Consider the following 15,802-nt stretch of genomic DNA (forward strand, 5'->3'; position numbering starts at 1 on the left):
CAATACTGTCTTTGATGCTTGCGATTGATATATTCGAGTCCTTGATCCGGCCGCCATCACTAAATGCAACGAAGTTATCCTTGGTAGCTCCAAGAACTCTGCGAATTATATCATTCCACTTAATGTTGCTCGTTCTTAGTTTTCCTTGCCTGTCTTGGAAAATAGCAACTTCATCTGGGTCAACTCCAGCTATATTCAAAAGATTATCGACTTCATCTTTGGTCGCATATTTTGAGAGATCAGCATCTGTGCTTGGTTTACCTCCTCGTGTGAAAGGTCTTCCGTAAATATCCACCATTATTCTTATTGCTGTTTTTCAAATGCTAGCATTTCTCGATGCGGTATATTCATACACTACTTTATGAGGAGGAGTTGCTGGATTTCTTGAGATTGCATCAAGAACATTTAAAACCTCCCTCCCACAAATGGGCGGATCAATTAATGTTTGTGTTGGTAACGTCGACTGCCACACTGGAACATTAGAAAATCTGCTGACATACTTGAGAAACTCAACTGGCGGTGCTAAACCGTACGAATCAAAATAGATAATTCCACGTGGATCGATCGCGTAAGCAACCCAGTGAGTTCCCGGACCATCTTTGTTGTCGAGATTGATAATGCCAGTTTCTGGATTATTCGGTCGTTGCGGTAATTGATCTCGCATAAATACGCCTCTGAAATGTTTTACACGCAATGTTTTAACAGCATCGAGTAAATCAAAATTGCTCAACGGCGTTAGAATTTTTTTGGATACCATGATGGTGGAGTTCCTGGTAGTCTTAGACCGCGTCCCTTTTTTTTCTTGTATCCTTTTCCCGTTGCCTTTTTTAGTGCCATTCCAGCTGCAGTTCCAACTGCACCGAGTGCTGCGGCTTTTGCTACGGCTGGTGCTGCCGCGGCAATCAACGCCGGTATTGCTGCGAGAAGAGGAAATATTCCACCGGTTTTAGTCATGTCCTTGATAGCTGCAGCAGAGAAATCAAGTCGGACACCGGTTTTTGCTGTTAGTGCCTTATTAAAATGTTTAAGCTGAGTATTAGTCAACGACAATTTGTTTGGACCACCAGTAATCTGATCTCGTTTTAGTGTTATTGATGTCCCGCACGTGCTTGCGTTCTTTGATTGCAATTTCTTCGTTTGACCGGAAGTCAAGGTGACATTAACATGACTGTATGACATTATATCCTAAGTTTGATTTTAATTGCGTTACATATTCTCGATTGGAGCGTCGATGACCCTCATTCGTCCGCCAACACCTTCAAGCAGCATTGCTTTATCGGAGAGTATGACAGCAATCGCTCTGTAACCACCAGCAGGAACACCTACACGAGCTCGGAAATGTAGGTCGACAACAGATTGTTTAACCAGATCAAGATGTTCCAGCGAAAAGTAATAAATCGGATATAAACTCATAAAGTCTCGCTGTGATATTTGCAGGCCAGTGTCTACATTAAGGTCGCGCCCCATAAATGACATCAGACGATGATACGCGCGTGCGACACGATGATGTTCGAAATCTATTAATATATCCTCAGATGGCTCCTGATGCCCATTTATTCTCAACGAAACTTCAGAAACTCCAAGTGTATCAAATACCATTGGATTTCTTTCCTGGCTATCTGTTCTAGCACGGTATTGAAATGCAATGAAAATATGTCGTGGTGCTGATACTCCTTGTTGCGATGATATATGCCATGTAAACAACCCACCATTATCACCCTGAATAACGTCTGTGGTTGTTGTTTTCCAGGATAGCAGTGATTTACCGCCCGTGTCCATGAAAGACAACAGTCGTTGTTCTTCGGTGATTGACGGAGACAACACTGGCATCCACAACCACAGTTTAGTTAGTATTACCTGACCAGGGGCAACAGCAGCATCTCGCCAGATAGCGTCATTATCATCAGGTTTTCGCACAAGTACAACTGTGTGTTTGGCACCGAATATGACCTTGTGGACATCTCTGCAGAATCCAAAGATGTGAGACAATGGAATCACACCTGAGAACTCTTCATCTCCACTTAACATCGATCTACGTGTTGCAAAACCCAAATTAAAATTTTCGTTCATCGATGCAACTGCGTCACCGGCATTATTCATTGTTACATTCCTGTTCTCGGGGCTGTCGGTTATATCCTTTGCAAACATCATTGATGGTCCGGCTGATCTGGTGTAATCATCCGAGTATCTCGCCAACCCGAGAATTGTTGTGGCAACGTCGACGTTATCATGAATTGTTTCAATTTCTTTTCCATCTATCATGTAAATAGCGGATTTAAATAACGCCATGATGCCGTTGTTAACAAATCCAACTCGGTCGCCGATTCCGTAGTTAGTGTTATCATTCTTTAAAAGCCTACCTTCAACTTCGATGAAGGCCTCAGCGGGCAAGAAGTATCTACTTGTATCCTGGACCTGTAGTTCAATTCTTCCGCGTTGGTTAGGATCACGTGCTTCATAAGAATAATATTGAAAATCACGTACAGAATCATCTTTAAGTACTGGTTTGGACATATCAAACGCGTCATTGGATTTTCGTGCAAACATTATTATTATTTGTGATGATCTAATTAAAATGTTATCGTCACCGGAAACCACTACCAGCTATCAAATTAGCAGTTACACTATCTTGCAACGCTTTGGAGGTAATTCCTGCTGTTGCGATCTCAGCTAATTTCTGATTTACGGCCTTATTTACTACGCTACTAACATTTGCCGGCATAGCTTCAGTGGATGGTAGTTTTACTGGCACCAACCTCTCGACTGGGTTTTTTTTTCGTATCAGCTGCGCTAGTCGATCCTTGATTGATTGAAATGCTTTCCCGGCAAGACTACCAACAGTGCCAATGGCTTTATCCTTGACAACATCAGCGGCTTTCATCGCGAATTGTTTTGCTAACGGTCCAGCTTTCGGAGCGATTCTTGTGACTAAATCCCTAACAACATCACCGACTCCATCTCCGTAAACAACCTCGTATACTGGTAATCGTGAGTTTACTACTCTGACACTTCTTGGTCTGCGAAAAGAATCGTGTAGTATCATTTTATTTAATTATTGTTTATCTAACTGAATTTGCTAGCAAATTTAATTATTAGTCGCTGTGGTAACCGTCTGCGAGTTCATCAATGAGCCCCCGGTAGATGCTGATATCCATGATGCCACGCTGAAATAGTCTCTGACAGATATCTGCGGCTTCATTTATAATTTCCGGAGAATTGTTTCCGGCACGTCTTCCTCCGATGAGAACTTCCAACCGTGATACATCATCGATGATATTATTAGGGCAGGCAATAAAACCGGATCCTAAACCCTCCCCTGTTGATGGTACAATTCTTGGGGATAAAATGTCTTGAGGCAAACTTTCAGAAGATGTTGTTAAGCTAATTATCGGCGACCTAGTTTGTTTGAATTTTTGGCCCCGCGGACTTCCTTCAGATGCAGCCTCGTATTCACTTAACGGAGTTAGGTCAGGATCTATTGCTCTTCGCCGTGAAGGATATTGTTGTCGTTCTGTGTGTTGCAACGGTGATTTTTCTTCTTGAGGTTGCGATGGTGGAATTTCAAGTTTACGTATAGCATCTACAAGTCTATCGTATTTTGTATCGTCCCTGCTGATTTGTTTTTTATTTTCACGTATACGATACGAATATTTGATAAAATTATCATCTGTCATAGAACCGTGTTCTGGGTTTAAAGACACATCTCTTCTAATCAATCCTAACAGTATTGTCTCAGGTAATTTCTCTTCTGGTACATTTTTAAGAAGTTCAATATAATCCGGCGTAAATCTTTTGGCGGGGTCAGTAATTCTCCCTGTTACTCGCTTACCAGCAGGTACTGACACAACAACTTCATCGGGTGGAGGCGGGGGTTTAAGTCCAGCTGAAATATCCTGTAAAATTTTCCTTTGCTCTATTAAAGCCTCTTTGGTAACAGCTGCGGATTTTTCAGTAGCTTTGGTCACGGGTTTAAATAATTCCTCCGTAGTCTCTGCAAAGCCTTCCCGTGCTTGCTGTCTTAGTTGTAATTTTTGTCTGACACTATCACGGACAGGAAGAAATTTCTGAATTGCTTCGAGACGTTCTCGAGCTAATCTAGTCGTATGTGCTTCTCCAATATTTGCCATTATTTATTTGTCAATGATTTAATTCCGCTAACATAAAAATGTTTTTCCTTGGAAACTCATTTCCCAGAGCAGCAGAGGGGATGGACCCGACCCATGGATTTTTCAATAACGACCCCGCCACGGAAACTGTTTCAGATTTATTGAAGTAACCCAAGTTGTCAGTGCAAACTCAACGAGTTTGTCCCTGGAAACTCTTCGAGTTTTCGGGGGACATTTTTTTTTGTCCTGTATTCTGAATAGAAGGGTTTATTTCGTCGAAATAAGCCCTCTATCGAGGAATAGTTTCCTGGAGGGGTTTATTGTGCAAAAAGTTTCGGTCTGTACAGCCCCTCTGCTGCTCAGGTCCCTCGCTTATTAATAAATAATTTCCTTCCTGACAAACATTAGCTAGATTGGAAGAATGCAATGTATGATAAACTACGGCATTAGGGCTTTAATAGCTGACTAACTACTATCTTATATCAATGGTAGATGTAATTACTTACTGGCGTATTTCAGAAACACAAAAGAAAGAGTCGTTAATTTCACTAGTGACTGAACTGGAACTTCCTATTGCTACTCTACTGCAAGATTATATAGGTATACATTTTCGGGTTACCTCCCTTAGACTGAGAACTTATTAACAGTTCTTATTCGTGCTTATGCACTTCCAGCATGGAAACACTGTTACGAGTCAATGCTCTTAAATAAGTAACTGAAAAGAGTGAAAAGCAACAAGCTTTGTAAAATTCAACAAAATAATTATTTCCTTAGAATACAATGTGAAAATGAAAAAAAGAACTACTGTATTGACAGTTAAATCCAAACTAATTATATAATTACATACAAAAGTGCTAAAAATTTAAAGTTCTAAATATCCCCCTGCGGGTCCGGGGTTGTAGAATTGGCCCGACGTGCCTCGCTACGTGTCGTAAAAGGCTACTAAGTAGAGGCAACCTGTTTGCCGTGGGTTGCGTCCCGTGTCGGGGGAGGAAAGGATCCTAGTAGTTGAGCAGAGGCTTTCCATACAATACACTACTTGGCCTCTACTTCTCTTAGACGGGTGGTCGGGATGGGCCCGGTTCCGACTTCTTTGTCTTTCTCCTTGTATCTCTCTTTATACCACCGTTGCCCCTATATTCTAATCCTTTATCTATCCCTTTTCCAAGTCTTAGAAGACTTCCTAGAAGGCGGTGGCTTAACGGGTCAATCGGGGGGTAATTTTACCGACCTTAGAAATTGGCGACTTCAGGGTCAATCAAAGGTAATTTTATCAACTGAGTATGGCATCTGTGTATCCCTGGCACTTGAAAAGTGTCCCCTTGTTGGGCTCCTTGGTGGGTGGGGAGCACGGGTGCTGAATTTTTATTAAGCCAAAATGGAAAACTCAAAAAAAATAAAAATAAAAGATCGAAACCCTTATCAGAGTCTGACGACGAAACATGCAGTGTGGAGTCATTTCCACGCTTCATGGTCATACAGTCCAAAGATGCCACAAAACCGCTTGTCGCACTATCTCCATTTGTCATCGAAAAGACTATCACAGGATCGATTGACACACCTAAAAGTGTTAAAAAGTTGAAATCGGGTTGTATTCTTATTGAGTGTGAGCGACGAAGTCAATCAGACAATATCAGGAAAATGAAAACGTTCTTTGATATCCCAGTGACCTCATTCGCTCACACCACACTGAATATGTCCAAAGGCGTGATTCGCTGTCGTGACTTGGCTGGAGTCACTGACGCTGATATCATCGAAGGAATGAAAGGTGAAGGTGTCACTGCAGTCCGACGAAATAAACGCAATAACAATCTGCAGGACACCAAAACCATTGTACTCACCTTCAACAGGCCAACTGTACCCAAAGTGGTAAAAGTTGGCTTTTTCCAAGTAAAGGTAGAGATTTACATTCCCAACCCCCTTCGGTGTTATAAGTGTCAAAAATACGGCCATCACGAAGACCGGTGCTCCAAGAGCCAAATATGTGGCCGATGCGGAGACAATGCTCATCAGGAATGTGATTGTAGAGCAATTCCGCATTGTGTCAACTGCGGAAAAGAGCACCACGCAAATTCCAAGGATTGCGACACCTGGAAACAGGAGAAGGAAATTCAGAGGGTAAAATACACAATATTCCCTATCCAGAAGCCAGAAAACTTGTACAGGCAAAAACAGCCCATCCTGGCCCATCCTTCTCCACTGTAGTGAAGAGCAATCCTAAAACAACGAAGGACGCTCAAACACAAACAGAAGCACCCGATTCAACACCAAATTCAAACACCCCCCATTGCCAAGCACAGAAAAACACGGCATCTACTCAGACTACATTTAATAATAACCAACCACCGAAATCACCAAAAAATAAAAAATCTCACGGAAACAGACAACAAAAGGGGTCAGATGACCCCATCAAACTATATAACAGGTTTGGAGACACTGAGAGCATGGATGCAGAAGAATCTGCTCTATGCGCTCAAGGTAGCTCCAGACCTAACAACAAAAAATTCACCCCGTACTTCCTCCAGAGAAATAACCAAACAATTTCCTCTCTGCGAAAGGTCTAACCTAGCTCCACAATCTTTAATTTAAATTTATAATGAAATACACTATCATAGAATGGAATTGTCGAGGACTTAAAGCAAATTACAATGATATTCTCCTGCTTTTAAACGAACATGATCCTGCGGTACTATGCCTTCAAGAAACATTCTTGAAAGATACGGACAATATCACATTTAAAAACTACTCCCTGTTTAGCACCTGCTCTCCAAATGTTGATAGGGCATCAGGAGGAGTTTCTGTTATTGTGAACAACAGAGCTCCTCATAGCTTCATTCATTTAAACACCAATTTACAAGCCATTGCTGTAAGCGTCACTCTACATCGAGTGATTACATTTTGCTCTATTTACTTACCACCAAACACTAACCTAGTACCAAACGAACTCGACAATCTTGTTCAACAGCTTCCCGCACCCTTTGTTTTACTCGGGGATTTTAATGCCCATAACATTTTATGGGGATCAAATCATATAAGTGAGGTCACAAAGTTGAAGACTTTATTTCTATACACGATCTGTGTCTATATAACTCCAAAACACCGACATATTTACACCCAGGCACGGGAACATACACATGCATCGATTTGACAATTTGTTCTCCTTCGCTGCTTTTGGACTATGAATGGAAGGTCGCTGATGACCTTCACAGCAGCGATCACTTCCCAATCTCACTTGTAAATCTTAACTCTACAATTAATGAAGTAATTCCACAGTGGAATTTAAAGAAGGCCGACTGGGCCAAGTTTGAAACACTCTGTAAAACTAGGCTCAATGAGGATACCATTTTCAATGTTAACGACCCCGTTCAGCATTTTACATCTATTTTAAAATTGCCGAAGAATCTATCCCCAAGTCCTCAACAAACTGTAAAAGAACCCTAAAACCTTGGCTCACTAAGGAATGTAAGGAAGCCATACGACAACGCCGAGAAGCATTGAAAACATTTAACAATCATCCAACGCCCGAGAATTTAAGTAAATATCGTATTTTCCGGGCCAAAGCTCGCCGCACAATCAAAGAAAGTAAACGAGCATCATGGAAGAAATATGTTTCCTCTTTAAACTCTCGTTCCTCAATTAAGAAAGTTTGGGACACGATCCACAAAATAAACGGAAAGAGAAAACACAATTCTTTCCGACATATGAAACTGAACAATAACAATTTTAGCTCAAAACGTGACATAGCAAATGTTCTTGCTGATACATTCTCTAAAAATTCCTCATCATCTAATTATTCCGAAGCCTTCCAAAAATTGAAAACTCAAAAAGAAAAGTCACGTTTAAAATTCACATCCAACAACTCGGAAAGTTACAACCAACTGTTTTCACTATCAGAACTAATGGAGGCTTTAGACAAGGCCCATGATACTTCCGCTGGGCCTGACAAAATACATTACCAGTTTTTAAAACATCTTCCAGAATCATCTTTAACATCTCTTTTGAAACTCTTCAATGATTTATGGATTACTGGTAATCTACCTAAGATTTGGAAAGAAGCAACAGTAATACCAGTTCCCAAACCCGGTAAAGATAGCGAAGATCCTACCAACTATCGACCTATTGCACTCACAAGCTGCATGTGCAAAACAATGGAACGAATGATCAATTCTTGGCTTGTATGGTACCTGGAAACTAACAATTTAATATCTCCTTTCCAAAGTGGCTTTCGTTATGGACGGAGCACCAACGATCGTCTAGTTAGACTAGAAACATTCATTCGCGATGCATTTATCAAGAAAGAACATTTAGTAGCGGTTTTATTTGATTTAGAAAAGGCCTATGACACAATATGGAAGTACGGGATACTAAAAGACCTGCACGATCTAGGTCTAAAAGGCCGTCTGCCCTCTTTCATATCCAACTTTCTCTCAGACAGAGAATTCAAGGTACGAGTGGGCTCTACTCTCTCAGATTTGCACGAGCAAGAGATGGGTGTGCCCCAGGGCAGTATTTTATCTGTGACACTTTTCAATATCAAAATTAATAACATCACCAAGTGTTTGACTCCTGGTGTGGATTGCTTACTATATGTTGATGATTTTCTCATATGTTATCGGTCAAAGCACATGCATACAATTGAAAGACAACTACAGCAAAATATCAACAAGATTCAAAATTGGGCTAGTACGAACGGCTTCAAATTCTCAAAATCAAAAACGGTATGTATGCATTTCTGTCAATTACGACGACACCACGAAGAACCTAAACTCACGCTGGACGGAACACCTATTCCAGTTGTTGAGGAAACAAAACTTTTGGGTATTATCTTTGACAGAAAACTGACTTTTATTCCACACCTAAAGAACTTGAAAGCCAAATGCTTAAAAGCACTTGACCTACTTAAAGTAGTAACGCACACTGACTGGGGTGCTGATAGAAAAGTCATCCTGAATTTATATAGAACGTTTATTCGCTCCAAACTTGACTATGGTTGCGTTGTGTATGGTTCAGCCCGAAAGTCATATCTTAAAATGCTTGATCCAATTCATCATCAGGGAATAAGACTGGCTCTGGGAGCATTTAAAACATCATCGTGTGAAAGCCTTCTAGCTGAGGCGAATGAACCACCGTTATCGCATCGTAGAGAAATGCTTTCCGCACAGTATGCTCTCAAATTAAAATCAAACCCTCTGAATCCTGCTTTTTCGGCTGTTTTCCAACCCAAATACAAAACTTTATACGAAAATAAACCAAACGCCATACCTTCCTTTGACATTAGAATATCATCCAGCCTTGACAATAAAAATATAGATCTTTCTAAAATTCAGAAAACGTCTACGTCCGAAACACCACCCTGGCTAATTAAACAACCAAAAGTACGCTTTACGCTACACGATGGCAAAAAATCCGAAACAAACCCTTCTGTCTTCCACAACTCTTACCATGAACTCCTCACCGAATTTAAAAACTACACCAGAATTTACACTGATGGATCAAAGGATGAGGAAAAGGCTGCTGCAGCCTTTGTTTGTGGAAATCACACAACGAAAGTTCGCTTACCAAATAAAGCATCAATTTTTACAGCCGAAATCAGAGCAATATACCTTGCTCTGCAACATATAGAAAAGAAACATATTTTAAACAGTATCATGATCTCCGACTCGCTATCAGTACTCCAGTCACTACACAATAGAAAACTGGAGAACCCATTATTGAAAAACATACTCATCAAAAATACCGAGCTGAGTGTCAACCACAATATAATATACTGTTGGTTACCTAGCCACATTGGTATTAAAGGTAACGAAAAGCAGATAGCGCTGCTAAGATGGCCCTTACTCTAGAACCATCTGATTTTAAAATACCGTATACTGATTTTAAACCTTGTACCAGAAAGTTCTTTCATCAGAAGTGGCAGGCATCATAGAATGATGCTGTAAATAACAAACTTCATGCAATCAAGCCAACCCTAGGAGAATGGACTCCTTCCTACAGAACCATGCGTAGGGAGGAGGTAGTCATTGCAAGAATCCGAATTGGTCATACTTATGTCACCCACACCCACATACTAAAAGGTGAAGACCCACCAGAGTGCGTTTCTTGCAATGAACCATTCATTGTCAAGCACTTTATGATAGAGTGCTTTGATCTGCAACCTACGCGCGATCGTTATTACATTGTGCATGATATGAAAGAACTTTTTGATACTATAAACATCACTCGTATTATAGAGTTCCTGAAAGCAGTAAATATTTACTCTAAACTCTGACTTTTGTGCTATCACCTTGTGCAGTTTTATGCAATATATATACCGTCCCATTTTAATACCTTTTCATCTTTTTTCATTAACATAGAACATTTACCTCTCCCGTTGATCGGGAAGCTTTATTTTGCACCGTTACCATCTTACCGTTTTTAATTTCAACCATTTGTTCTTTTATATTGCTGGTCGATATAGGACCTTTTATAAGTTTTAAAAGATTATACAAATAACACTTTGTTTGGCGCTAAATAGCCTAACAGTTCTGATGCGCCGTTAAAAATCAATCAATCAATCAATCAATCATTAAAGTTCTGAATAAACTTTAGTAGAAATTCCAATTAAGTCCAACCTGAACTGTTGATGTGTCTGTGAATGCCTGTATAATGTTGATGTGCCAAAAGTCTTTTATTGAAACACAGTAATATAATTCCAGTTTGAATTCACTATAAATCCCAGTGAATGTTTCTATCACTCTCTATTTGCAGAGAAAATACTCACTGAATTAAATAGTTGGGAGAAATAAATTCCAGCTCAAATGAACACTGAACACAACAATAATACATATTGTTTCTGCACGAACGAATAATCGTTCCAGTGACAAGATTGTATAGTCCTCTACTTGACCCTAAGGTCACAATTAACATTTTCGAGAGAGAAAAAACGAAAAATTACCTAATGCAAAATAACTTTCTAGAAAGTTATTATTGTTTATAAATAAAGGTTAGTTATTATTATTATTATTATTATTATTAGAAAGTAGGTTACTAAAATTAAAAAAAAAATACCTGAACAAAGTCAGGTACACCAGGGAAATTGTAGGCTAATTTTAAAAGTTTAGTTAAATCAAGAATATTAATCAACATCTCCTTTTAAAACATTGTCATATTTTTGCACTAATCATTTTTAATGTGTCTCTGAAATACAAAGAATTAGGCCCAAATAAAAATCACCAATACAATGATTGCGATATAAATTTGGAACTCAAACTTTTAACGGTTCGTCAGTTTGGAAGGACTAGCCAGCGGTAAATTAATAGACATCGTCGTTACCATCGTATTACCATCGTCATTTTCTTTATCTTCTAGTTTCTGTTATTTTCCCCCCTAAAGAATCAATATTATATTAAGGTCTCTTTAGAAAATCTTCAGAGCCTGAATCAATGTGAAGATGTACCTATACATTACATTTACAGGTAATTACACATGCCATGTTTGTTCACGGTATTCGCTTTGCATTGGAGCTTAATTTATCATTGTTCAAAATTAAATGTGTAATCACTAGAAGCATATGCAGATTGTTATTTATTTTATATGAATGAATGAATGAATAAATGAATGAATGAATGAATGAATGAATGAATGAATGAACCTTGTATGTATATACATCCCTCACGATCTTTGTCTCGTAGTGCACATGACTTGCCTGTATATCGTATCAACCAATATTAGTAATTTTATTTCTCAGTGATTACACTTTGTTGATCAACACAAGAGTTACATAATTGGGGGGGGGAGCATTTGATTATGATGCATCTTGTTCCGATATTAACCGCCCTCTTCTTGCTGGTTTAAACCTGATAGTGTAAATTTAGAACGATAAGGACTTGCTGTCATCATAACGTAAGTTGGGGAGATTATGGGGTAGATGTCAAAATCAGCAATCTATCATTCTCAAAACTCATATATCTAGGTTTCCCCATATTCTTCCTACACCAAACTAGTTTGAATGGAAAAGTGATTTATGGGTTTAATTTCAGGTTCAAAGATGATAATACATAATCAATTTGTGTGGTTGAGAAGACCCGATGCATACATACATACATACATACATACATACATGATTGTATGCACACACGCACGCAAACACACACAACACGCACATACATACATACATACATACATACATACATACATACAATAAAAGAGCCGCGGTGGCAAAGTGGTTTAAGAGGGGCTCGATTCATTGCTAACAATTTAACTATAAGCCGTACATATATTATAAAATAAATACTGACTGACAGTTAAATTATAAGCCACGATACGATCCCTTAGAGTGGTTTTGTGACAGAATGTGTTCAGTTTCGAATCATTACGACTGGACCAAACTGGGCCAGCTTCTAAGGTGTGTGTCCTCGGGCTAGGCGCTTTATTCCAATTGCCTCGGCACTAAATAACCTACGTGTGTTGTTCTGCCATACAGCACCAAACTTAACTCAACCAAACAGTGCATACATACATACATGCATACATACATGCATACATACATACATACATACATACATATCTCAACTCCAACTTCGTGTACACGCTATGGATTTTACTCGACTGAAAAGCAAAAGTAGTGCTGAACAAGTGTGTGATTAAGATTTTTAACGTAGCTTTAACAAATTTTCAGTCATATCGCTACGATGCTTGCATTGTGGCAGTTTACAGTGATGTCTAGCACTGGGGCATCATATCGCAGACATGTAACGTGATTTCCCACCCAGTTACATTATACTGACACCAGGTCGACCAGACCTAGCAACTAACCTCTCAATGCTGAGCGCCTAGCGAGGCAGCTGTTAGTACCATTTTTGTAAGTCTTTGGTATGACTTGGCCGGGGTTCGAACCCACGATCTGCCACTTCCGAGGCGGATGCTCTAAACACTAGGCCACCCGAGCGGTCCGCTGAATAAACAAGTCATTTTGAGTTTTAATGTCGTATATAAAAAAAGCCATGGTATTCAAACGTGTTTGCACTGATATGTACTTTCATTGTAATAAAGTGTGAAGTGTCATACATTTGGTTTGCAAATTTTAGTAAAATGGAATTAAATAAATTAACAAATACATGAATGAACGAAAAAGGACAGGTCTCCAGAATGCACGGGTCTAATAAATTCATTTGAGAAGCCAGTACATTTTCTACACGTTTTTATCTATTTTTGCCCTTTAATAGCCCATCTCCTTCCCCAAATTTCAATCCTTCCAGTTTTTCATTATTTATTCTTCAAACCGATATTCCGGACACATTTTATTACGTCTCTCTTATTTCAAAGTGACCTGACCTGACCCTCAATAGCGTGGGTAACTATAACGAGGAAGAACTCTGCAATAAACTGGGTACAACATACATCATCTTGTAGTTCAACATTAAGGGGTGTTGTCAATAGTAATATATCCAATACATTAACAAATGACACTTTAATACTGCATTTCATATTTTAATTGATTGTATCATTTAATATAGAATATTTGTAACATATGACTTTTCTCATAACTCCAAAATTAATTATAATCCTTAATGTTATAGATGAGCTTTAATTGGTAGTCAACCCCTATCTCACCGATCTCTGTCAACCACTGGCAACCTGACATTTGAGTTCGGTCACCGAATAAAACTTCCTAGTTTATCATTCATATATTAATAGAATACTTAGAAACATGTATACAAGGCTCAACATAGATAGGGTAGGTCATCATGATACACACCTGTACATGACTTTTTGGGAATATTAAAGCAGTATTAAATAAGGATATAAATAAAGGCCAACTATTTACCTTCATTCACTTGCATGACTTTTCCGGAAGAGCCAAGCAATACGAAATAAAGATGTAAACAAAGACAAAATATTTACCTTCATTCACTTGCATTTCTATATTTTACAAATGTTATAAACTAATACATATGAACCCCCCCCCCAACAACAACAAAAAAAACAATTCGAGTTTAAGATCAATATATATTTGCAAGGTCTGTATCTGAAACGACGAATCCTACAAGATAGATAGATTGATAGATAATTACAATGACAATGGTTAATCATATATTTGGTATTGGTTCCAATGTTATGTTTGGGGCTTTACTTGAATGAAAATCTAAAATTACTACAAAAGAAACGTAATATCTTAAATAACAGTAAGCCCTATCTATTTTTAATGTCGCATGCACAAAACTCACGGAACTAAAACGTTCTCTCCCTATTCCTGTTGTCAATAGAACGCATTGTGTGTTATTAAAAGCTGCTTGCAAATATAGTTAAAAATGACATACATAAATTAATATACTAATACAGGACAGGACGACTAATAGTTTTTTTGTTGTTGCATTTTTATCCTTTTTACCGTTTCATTGTCTATCCCAACCCGTTTCTAACTTTGTTTCATATTTATTTTCAACACAAACTTCAGGACGCATGCTATTACGTCTCTCGTATTTAAGAGTGCACTAAACTGACCCTCAATAGCGTGGGTAACGAGAACGAGGAAGATATCTGCAGTACACTGGGTACATGATCACGTTGTTCAATATTTCCCATGGGACTAAGGGGTGTTGTCAATATTAAGATATCCTATACATTACAAATAACACCTTAATTCCGTATTTCACTTTTTTATTGATAGTATCTTTCGATCTAAACGAAGTATAATTTATTTCGCTTCTCAAAACTCCACAATCAATTACTATCCTTAGTTTTGGAAAAGCTTTCTTGTTGATGGTCAACCCCATTAAGCCGATCTGTGCAAAACCACTGTCATCGTGGAACTCTAGTTCGGTCAGTATCTTAAGCTTCCTAGTTCTATCAATTGTTCTATTAATAGCATACGTATAAAAGTTATTATAGGTTACAAATAGAGTGAATACTCATGGCACCTGCTTGCATACGATTTTTTCGAATGATATAACCAATTAGCTCTAAGAAAGAGGTAAATCAAGATTAACTGCAAATCGTTTCTTCTATTTTTAATGTTGTATGTGAAAATGCCACGGTATTCAAATTTGTGTACAACAGTATTGTCAATAGAGTACATTGTGAAGTGTTATAAAATTTTATTTGCAATGTAATAAAATGGATTTAATAATAAATAAATAAAATAGAGAGTTCGGAAAGAACACGGGAAACAAAATAAATTCATAAAATATGCCAATTCATTTTCGGCATTTGCATCTTATGTACTTCTTTATGCTATATGTCACTAATATACATATACATACATACATACATACATACATACATACATACATACATACACACACATATATATATATATATATATATATATATATATATATATATATATATATATATATATATATATATATATATATCATTCCTCAACCCTATACATTCCGGACACACACATTCCATGATGCAGCATAGGTATCGTGAACGAGGCTTCGAGTATTCTAGGTACAGTATGTATTGTACTCAAGCTCAATAATTCCTGGTTACATGATACATTATTTTAAAACTGTAGATTGAATCACAATCGGGTCATTTTCTGGGACAATGTCACCACTGATATCCTGAGATCCCGTCACCACATGTGAACCCGGTGGAGGAGGAGGAGAGAGAGAGATGATATGTTTATGTGATATGGCTGGTACGTTTGTAAACATGAACATTGCTTGAATGGCTGCATCACACATTTTTTTAAATAATAACTTGAC

This window comes from Sinohyriopsis cumingii, unplaced genomic scaffold, assembly GCF_028554795.1.
Source record: "Sinohyriopsis cumingii isolate HCF-2022 unplaced genomic scaffold, ASM2855479v2 utg001339l, whole genome shotgun sequence".
Taxonomy (NCBI): domain Eukaryota; kingdom Metazoa; phylum Mollusca; class Bivalvia; order Unionida; family Unionidae; genus Sinohyriopsis; species Sinohyriopsis cumingii.